Below are 9,894 nucleotides of genomic sequence, written 5' to 3'. Positions count from 1 at the left end.
CCCGCACCCCACCCGCAGTACGAAACCAGAGCTTAATGGGACGAAAATGAATATAAACTGGATTCCCTCTGCCTTCCAGTAAATGTTGTCACTCTAAAGTTGCCTCAGTCTGTGGGCAGCATTTTTTTTTTTTTCCTTAAATCATGATCGTATTTCAACCAACCAGATGCAGGGTCAGACTGTGAAAGACCACATAGGTATTTCCTGTGGATCCATTTAAAACAGGTGTCCTCTCCAAATAGTCTCTGAGTCAGAGAGGATGTGGAGTAAGAAGTGGCTGGGTAAGCATAGCTTCAGAGGTAAAGAGAAAGTAGCAAATCAGAATGTTTTCCTGCGTTATTTTCAATCAACATCTAAACTAAAAAGAGACCCACTAGATTTTCTGAAATTGGCTTTGTAATTTTGCTCATAGAAATTGAAATCACAAGGTTGTATTAGAATAAGATTGTTCTTCATTGATGATTTATAGACTTACTGTCATGTAATAGTTGGGTTTATTTTTGTGTGTGTCCTTGTTACATATTCATAAGTTCCCAAAAAAGATTTTTTGGAGACTTACCTAGCTATCAAAGGCCTTGACAAAGTTTTGTGTGTTGATGTGATATTCTCAAAGTTGGATGTACCTTTCCTAGTTTAGATTTTAGAAAATCATCATAAGACTCCCTGTCCCCATCATTACAAAATAAAATGATATTTTCATAAAGCTCTTTAAATTTTTTTCCTATGGTCAGTTTCTTTTCAAATAAATAATACTTAAGTGTTCAAACATAATAGGTTTGGTTGTGTTGTGTGATTTGCTAACCATAATGAGATAGTTCTATATATTTTTCTTTTTTTAATATTTATTTTTTTTTAGGTGTAGATGGACACAACACAATGCCTTTTTATTTTCACATGGTGCTGAGGATCGAACCTCGGTTCCGCCCGTGCTAGCCGAGCAATCTACCGCTGAGCCACAATCCCAGCCCCAGAGATAGTTCTATATTTTAAAAAATGAAGCGTTTGCATAAAGCTTGACTCAAATGCTATTTTATGAGAATGTCAGTCTACAATTTTTAGAACTTCTTAATCACTATTTGTAAACATGTCCAGGGTTGCTCTCTTTGATTTTAATCCATATCTAATTATGTTATTCATGTTTTACAGGTATTCTTTTTGATATAATATTAATATACACCCAGATTATATTTTACAGTGTAAATAATACAATAGGCTATTGCTCTTAGAACTTCACTCAGTAGGTTATTCCTTTTTATAAACTGTAATACAGTACTCACTTTTACGTGTGTATGATGATTCCACATTTGATTTAAGGAATACTGTTTACATTCTGTAGAAGAAATATCTGCATGCCACTTTTTAAATTTTTTTCTTCTACTGCACCATTAATGAGATGGAAAAGAAAATCCTTGTCCAACTGAGTTTCATGGATACTAGTAAACATAAGAAACACCAAAGGAAGATTTCAAACCCTATTTTAACTTGTAGTTATTTTAATGCTCTTACTCTTAAGGCTATATAAGGGCTGAGAATACTCTAAGTACTTCTAAAAACTGATACAAATTCTGTGTGTGTGTGTGTGTGTGTGTGTGTGTGTGTTTGTTTGGAAGGGGAGAACTTTGGACATATTGGTGGTGATAATACCTGCTAATTTTGGAAATGACAAGAACCCCTGTGTCTCCCTTATGTTGTATTCCAAGAAGCCAACTTCATTTATGTATAGGTCTTTGCTTTAAAATTTTGGTGGAAGAACTGTGTTTATGTAAAGTTTATGATAATCAATGTCTATGCATTTACTTTAGTTCTGCATTTACATTAAATAAGAAATTTCTAACAATATCAATATATTTGGACCAATAATTTATCCCCCTTCACACTTTTCTGCCACCACAGGGGTGGAAGTCAGGACATGTCCTTTTCAGAGGCTTGGGCATTGGAAAAATCCTCTCAGTATTGCAACCTTTCAGTTGCTTATTTTTTCTTTATTATGAAAGTAGCTTGTTGATAATACGAAAATAGGAAAAAATTCAACATTAGCTCCACCCAGAGAAAACACTGAATATTTTAGCATTTTCCTGCCTGTTTTTTTTTTAATAATGCCTAGTTAGATGGGTGTAACCTACTATATAACCATTTGCATCATTTAAATTTATCTCTTAAGTTTAATGAGAAAATTTTCCCTCATGTAAAATTTGTGAAAATCATATTTAATGATTGCATACTGCAACATAATACGGACATAACATATTTTGCTTAAAGTTTTCCCTGTTCTTGGATATTTAGGTTGTTTCCAGTTTTTTACCACCAGAAGTACACTGTAATGTCTGTGTTTTGAATTGAGAAAGTCACTTTTCAAGTATTATTTGGAGCTCAAAACCAATTGAAACCACACTTTTATAACCTAACACGTATACTTGTTCACACCTGTTTCTATGAACTGAGGTGCCAAGGAGAGTGCTTTTGCCCTGAAGAGCAGTTGAGAAAGACTAAGCGAAGTAGGTAAAAAATCATTTTTCCTGAAATTGATGCTCATTATAGCTTTTAAATTTTGCCTTACATATAAAATGTAGTGCCAATACATTTGACTAGCCAGATATTTTTCCTATTAACCAGGAAGAGTTGTTTTTGTAGGCCAAATTGAACAGCAGGCACTAGCAGTTTTGTTGATGTTGCTGACTATACCAGATTTGCTGATTTGAAAATGGATTGTTTATTATAGAGATCTTTGCTAAGGTATGAGATATCTAAATGCTAAGAATTCTATTGAGAATTGTTAAAAAGCTTTAGAAAAATTAGTGTGTAGATCAGTGCACAGATCTCATACATAAGTAAAGTATCCTACTGCTAACAGTGTGCTGGCCAATGCTCCTTGTCCTACTTAGAATGTTCTCTCTTCACATACAGTCAAACCCAGCCCATCCCATAAGACATAAGCCCATATCATCTGAGAATCCCCCTTTGGGGTTTATGATCTGGCCTTCCTGTTCAGAATGATCCACCTGCATGGTTCATTGGTGATTCAAATTCTACATGTATAACCTGTACTTATTATTTCCTTCTCAAAAATTGCCCTCTCTGCAGTTCCTAATTTCTGGAAATAGTACCTGCCTTCCATGTGAGAAACATCAAGACAGAGCCAGAGGGCCTGAGGTGCCAGCCTCTTCTGCTCAAATATGCTGGAGGCATGGCAAGATGAAGGTCATGTACTACCAGAATTTTCCCAGGGGAGGATACTGTGTGTTTTTAAATGTTTCTTTTCATAAGCTACTTGGGTAGATGGTGATGATGGACATAAGGACCTCCTAAAACATTCTAGAGTAACAACAAAGAGTTGCTAACTGTCCCCCACCCTCCACATGGGTGTCAGAGTAATTGCAGAGTTTTGTTTTGATGAGTGGAATATATAGGAATTGGGGACTAGGACTGAATTTTGCTCTGGATAGTAGAGGTGGGGCTACCATAACCAGGGTCCTTTTTCTTCACCACCTTTAGCCTCTATTCTAAATAAATACTGAACAAATATTTAAAGACTATTTCAAAAGATTTTAAAGAATTTTGAATGTTTTCACCATAAAGAAGAGTTAAATATTTGAAGAGATAGATGTATTAACCTGATTACACAATGTCTACATGTATTGAAATATCATAATATCCTACTAATATGTACAATTTTATGTATTGGTTTAAAAACTAAATTTAATTTGATAAATAAAAAATGTTTTAATGCTGGGCTGGGGTTGTGGCTTAGTGGTAGAGCACTTGGCTAGCACGTTCATGGCCATCCTCAGCACCACATATAAATAAATAAAGAAATAATATAAAGGTATTGTGTCCAACTACAACTACAAAAAAAAATTTAAAGATATTGTGCCCAACTACAACTAAAAATTAAATATTAAAAAAATGTTTTAATGTCATAAGCTCAAATCCTGTAGAGACCAGACATATACATAGTTAAGCTATATGTAAGGTAATAGGACATGACTAGGTCTATGAAAAATGAGAACAAATACCATTTACTTTTATTCTAATAAAGGCATTGCAATTTAAATTTTTGAAAATGTTGTGTTTTAGTCCTCTTTCTGTTACTATAACAGAATGCCTGAGAGTAATTTATAAAAGAAAGACATTCAAGTGATGGTCTGGAGTCTTCAAATCCAAGATCAGGTGGTTGCATCTGTCAAGAGACTTGTGCTATCGTATAACATAATAGGAATGTAGAAGGGCAAGTGGATATAGGTGGAAGAGGAAAAACTCAAGGAACAGGCTTGCTTTTTAACAACCCACTTTCACAGTAACTGGCCCAGTTCCATGAGAGAGGCCTTAATCCCTCATCACCTCTTAAAGCCTCCACCATAGCAGCAAATTTCAACGTGAGTTTTAGAGGGCACAAAACATGTTCAACCCATGACATTATGTCAGCCAAAATAAAGATCACATCTGTGTTCTCTAGTCAACTAGCAGGTCTCAGGGCGGGACTTCTGCACTCTCCTTTTGAAAGAGCACCTTTTTTAAAAAAACAATAATAACTTAATTTTATTTATTTATATTTTTATGTGGTGCTGAGGATCGAACCCAGTGCCTCACATGTCCTAGGCAAGTGCTCTACCACTGAGTCACAATCCCCAGAGCACATTTTGACCCTCTTAGTGTCTACAGAACTTGGCCAGTCCTGCTTCAAAGTCACTCTAGACTCCTCCCCTTTTAAAGCCATGACAACTGACACTGGAATTGACAACCCTGTTCCTAGGTGGGACAGGAGGCAAGCATGAGGATGTGTCACCCAGAATGGAAACTCCTTGTCCTAGCAGTAACCATGTGGAGGAGCACTAGCCTGTAGGGTGCGGGTGGAAGTGGTATGTGGCAATATACTGTCCAGCTTAAGGAAGGTCTGCAGAAGCTGCGCACCACTTCCCCCTGAACTTACTTCATTGGCAGGCACTCACCATGTGGCCACTGCTGGGAAAGGGAGTCTCCAGATTCCTGGTGGCCCAGCCCAAAAACCAGGACTCCAGAAACACAAAAGTGGGGTTTTATGGGTTGGATTGTGTTCCTCAAAAAGATATGTTAAAGTTCTAACCCCTGGTACCTCAGAAAGTGACCTTATTTGGAAATAGGAATGCAGATATAATTACTTAAGATAAACGATGTAATACTGGAATAGAGTAGGCCCTAATCCAACATGAATGACTGGTGTCCTTATGGGAACAGAGACCCAGACGAGGAGAAGGCCCTCAGAAGACAGGAGCAGAGATTAGACTGATGACAAGCCAAGGAATGCTCAGGGTTAATTGACTGTTTCCAAAAGCTGGGAGATTAGGGCACGCAGCAGATTCTTCCTCATAAACCTCCATAGGAACCAACTCAGCTGCACCTTGATCTTAGGCTTTCAGCCACCAGAACTGAGGAAAAAAAATTCTGTTGTTTCAAGCCACCCAGTTTGTTATGAATGCCCTAGCAAACTAATATAAGGGAGAAAAAGGTGTTGGGAGACCATGAAGAGTTCCTGCCACAACCAGTAAATTAGCTAAACTGCCCCAGGTTAAGAGTCAATTATAGTAATTTGTTCTTTGCAACATTTCTCAGGGTGGAACTTTCACTTTTCAGTCTCCTGCTATTGCCTTGTTGAATAAACTCTGCAGCTGGTTTTCCTGCCTGATCCCCCGCATCCCACTTCACCCTTCTCACCACCACTAGAATTGTCTTCCTAAAAATATAGGTCAGATCAGATCACGTCTCTTCTCAAAAATAGTGATTTCCCATGGCCTACAGGAAATCTCACTCCCTTAGAGTATGACATTTAATGTCTTCCATGAGTTAGCTGACCTTAACCCAGTTTTTCGACTTCCATGATTGCATCTCTTTAAATAATTGCATATTCTGTTTTCATAGGAATGCTTGCTTTTCCTCCAAAACTCAACATTTACTTTTACTAAATGTTCATTAAAACATTTCCATCCCCCTCGGGCACTAATAATTCACAGCACCTCTCCATTGGTTGAAATTCTACTCATCTTCCAAGGTCAGTTCCGACTGGAATTCTATAATAATGCCTATATTTGCATACTATTTTGTCAACAAGAAAGCGCTTTAACATTATACTAAATGTCATGGTGACACCTTCTACAGAGGTCTATGCTTTCTCATCCCTTGGGCATCTCTGCACCGTCACTCATGCAGCAGGGACTTATCTGAGATGCCCTTCACAGTTGCCAGGCCATAAGTGAGGTAGTTGACAGTAAGCGTTCCCTCTTTTGTAAGATGGAAAACTTATCTCTTGATAGTTTAGATTACGTGAAACAGCTAATTAAACTATCCCCTTGGGACCCAGACTCTTTGTCCAAAGAAGGCAAGGCTTTGCAGGAACCAATGGCCTCTCCATAAAAGCAATATTACAGAAATGTGGAATGCAGGGATGATGGGATGGGCTGCTCCTTCTTACCATATTAAGCAACTTTTCCCCAAATTAAGGGCAGCTAAAATGTCTGCAGTCCATTTATTGGTCCCCTGTGTTAGTCATCCAGAGAGTTAGCTGAAAGTCAGTTTTGGAAGTTAGCATAATAAACATCCAGCACAAAAGAAGAGCTCAATAAAACTAAATGAAGCGCCAGTGTTTTGTTTTCAGGAGACTTGTGACTTGCCATGAGAGATGGTGGTAGCATCAGGCAGCCTTGCTAAGAGCCAGGAGGCAGTTTAAATGATCTGTGAATCTAGCCAACTGAGAGCCCAAGCTATTTCTACTTCTCTCACCGAAGAGAAGACCTGGTACCTTCGCAGGCCTCTTGGGGCTAAGTCTTGTTCTGACACCTTCAGGAGCTAAGCATTCAATTTCTATTCCTTTCAAAAATTTGTTTATCAGTAAAAACAAACCATTTTCTCAGGTCACTGATGGGTTCTGAATGTAGAGGAAGGTATCAGTGGATAACCATATTTGGGAACTTACATGGAAGACAATGATGTGGCTGTCCCAGGCCCTGGCTCCAAGTAAAGTTAGAATCTTCTGGGAGGACTCTGAAAATATTTACCTAGTGCAGTCCTTATCCTAACCCATTTTTTCCTGTTTCACGGTCTATTTGATGGCCGGTGCTACAGTAGCTATCTTATAATCATGAGGAAAAGAACAGAGATTTTCAGAGACATTTGCCCATAGAGCAATAACCTGCTGAACCAACAAAAAACTGTGGTTTCTTTCCAGATTTCTTATGATTTTTTCATAAAAAATTATTTATTTAAAACAATGTAATAGAGTGTTCTATTACAAGAAGCTAAATGATGATACAAGAAGATATATTTTATGTTATTTTCTGGTATTCTTTAAAAAGTGCAGAATCATGAGAATATAAGAACAAGATTTAAATTTATGTATTTTTATATAACGAACACTCACAGAATACTACGGGCCAGGTGCCAAGCTGAGCACTTTGCAAGTATTAATTCATTTCATCCTCACTGAAAATGGTTGCTATTATTATTTTCATTTACAAAAGAGGAAATGTAGAAGCAGACTCAATTAAGTGAACTACCCAAGCTCACATGACCTATACATGGCAGAGCTGGGTATGAAAACCATGTGTTTTGAGTTCTTAATCATCACACTGGGCTAGCAGTACACAATGCTACTAGTACATTCTCACATAGAAGGTTCAATTCCTTCTCTGCCATTGACAGGTCCTGGGATCTGGGTCGTTTTTCACCTGTTACAGTAAAGTTCTGACCTCTCCTCATAGATCCTGACTCCTCTACCCAGGCTAAGGGCCATACCTGACAGCAATGTATCATGTCAGGCATAAACGATGTCTACCTTTCATCATCTCTGTGAACCTAATGATGTCTAATTCGTAAGGAGGAGAAAATTCTATCTAAAAATTCTAAGAGGCACAAATCTTTTCATAGACTTTTAATTTATTGATCATCATTTGTGATCATTTGGCCATGCCACTTAATCAACAGAGGGATCTGAAGTCATCTTCTGGAAACCAGAGCTCCACCTTCTTTGAATGAATATATCTTCAATACCTATTGAAGATCTTTTTTCCATTATTCTTTCACATAAATGGCATTTGGTCACCAGATTCATCCAGGAATTCTATTCACTGGCTTGCTGATATTGCAGAATGATATTCTTTTAAGTTTTGCTTTAGTCAATGAATTATTTTCTTTCAAAATACTATTTCCTTCTACCTTAAAATATATTGGAGATCAATCATCACTGAATGACAGAATCTTCTATTGGAAGAAAGGAAGATTAACTACTCCTGGTGTTCCAGTTTATAAATGCTGAAACTGAGACTCAGAAGAGTTAAATGACCACAGTTTTAGTTTACAGAAAAAATTGAGCAGAAAGTACAGAGAATGCCCATGTTCCCACATATGAATGTTCTTCAACTTACAGTGGGTTGGTATTCCTATAAATCCATCTTAAGTTGAAAATACCTTAAGTAAAAAATGCATTTAATTCACTAAACATACCAAAATCCTGGCTTAGTAAAGAAGCACCTTTAAAAGTGTCAGTTGTTTCTCCTCCTGGGTGGTGTCGGCTGACTGGGAGATATGGCCTAGCATTGTGACAGAGGATTGTATCACATATTGCTGTCCTGACAAGAGATCAAAATTCAAAGTTTAGTTCTTCGTGAACATATACCACTTTTACTCCATCCTAAAGGTGAAAGATTGTAAGTCAAACTACTGTGAAGTCAAAGATCATCTGTATCTTATCCCCCTTTATCCCTACATGCAGTTTCCCCTAATATCTAGAGCTTGCTGTCATGTAATACTTCTGTTAGAATTGATGGAACAGCATAGAATCATTATTAATAAATAAAGTCCACATTTTACTTTATGGTTCACTCTCCATGTTGCTGTGCAGTTCTACGGGTTTGGACAAATTTATAATGACTTGTCATACTGAGTGCTAATATTCATTGTGAATGGATGTTGGATTTTGTCAAATGCTTTTGCTGCCTCAATTGTGATCACACATTTTTCTTTTACTGGTTGATATGATGGATCATATAAATTGTTTTAATTTTTTTTTTGCAGTTGTATATGGACTGAATGTCTTTATTTTATTTATTTTTTTTTCATGTGGTGCTGAGGATGGAACCCAGTGCCTCACGCACGCTAGGCAAGTGCTCTGCCACTGAGCTACAGCCCCAGCACTTAAAATACTGAACAAGACTTTCATACTTAGAATAAATTCCACTTGTCGTGTTATATAATTCTTTTTGGACATTGTGGGATTTTATTTCTTAATAATTTGTTGAGGAATTTTGCATGTATTCATGAGAAAGATTGCTTTGTAGTTTCTTATATTATCTTTGGTTTTGGTATGTTGGCCTCATAAATGAGTTAGGAAGTGCTCCCTTTAATTCTATTTTCTGGAAATAGACAGTAGAGACTTGTGTCATTTCTGTCTTCATTGAATTTACTAGTGATCCCACCTGGTCTAGTGCTTTCTCTTTTGCAAGATCATAAATTATTTATTCAATTATTTTAATAGATATAGGCCTACTCAAATCATATGCTTTGTGTGTGTGTGTGTGTGTGTGTGTGTGTGTGTGTGTGTGTGTGAGTTTTGGTAGACTGTCTTTTGGAGGAGTTAGGCTACTTCATCTAGGTTGTCAAATCTGTGGGCATAAAGTTGTACATCAGATTCCTTTATTCCTTCACAGATAGTGAAAGTACCATACAACAAAGCATTTCTAATTCTTTCCTCCCATCCTTTATAACATGTCATTGTGTTTCCTTACTCTGTGTGTGTGTATACATGCACATGCATTGGGAATTGAAACCAGGTCCTTGTGCATGTTAAACTTGTTGTCTACCATTGAGCTACAGCCTTTTATAACATCTCTGTTCTTTATTTCACTTATCCATATGCTATAATCACCAAAT

Source organism: Marmota marmota, unplaced genomic scaffold (assembly GCF_001458135.2).
Source record: "Marmota marmota marmota unplaced genomic scaffold, marMar, whole genome shotgun sequence".
Taxonomy (NCBI): domain Eukaryota; kingdom Metazoa; phylum Chordata; class Mammalia; order Rodentia; family Sciuridae; genus Marmota; species Marmota marmota.
Note: the sequence above shows the minus strand (reverse complement) of the source record.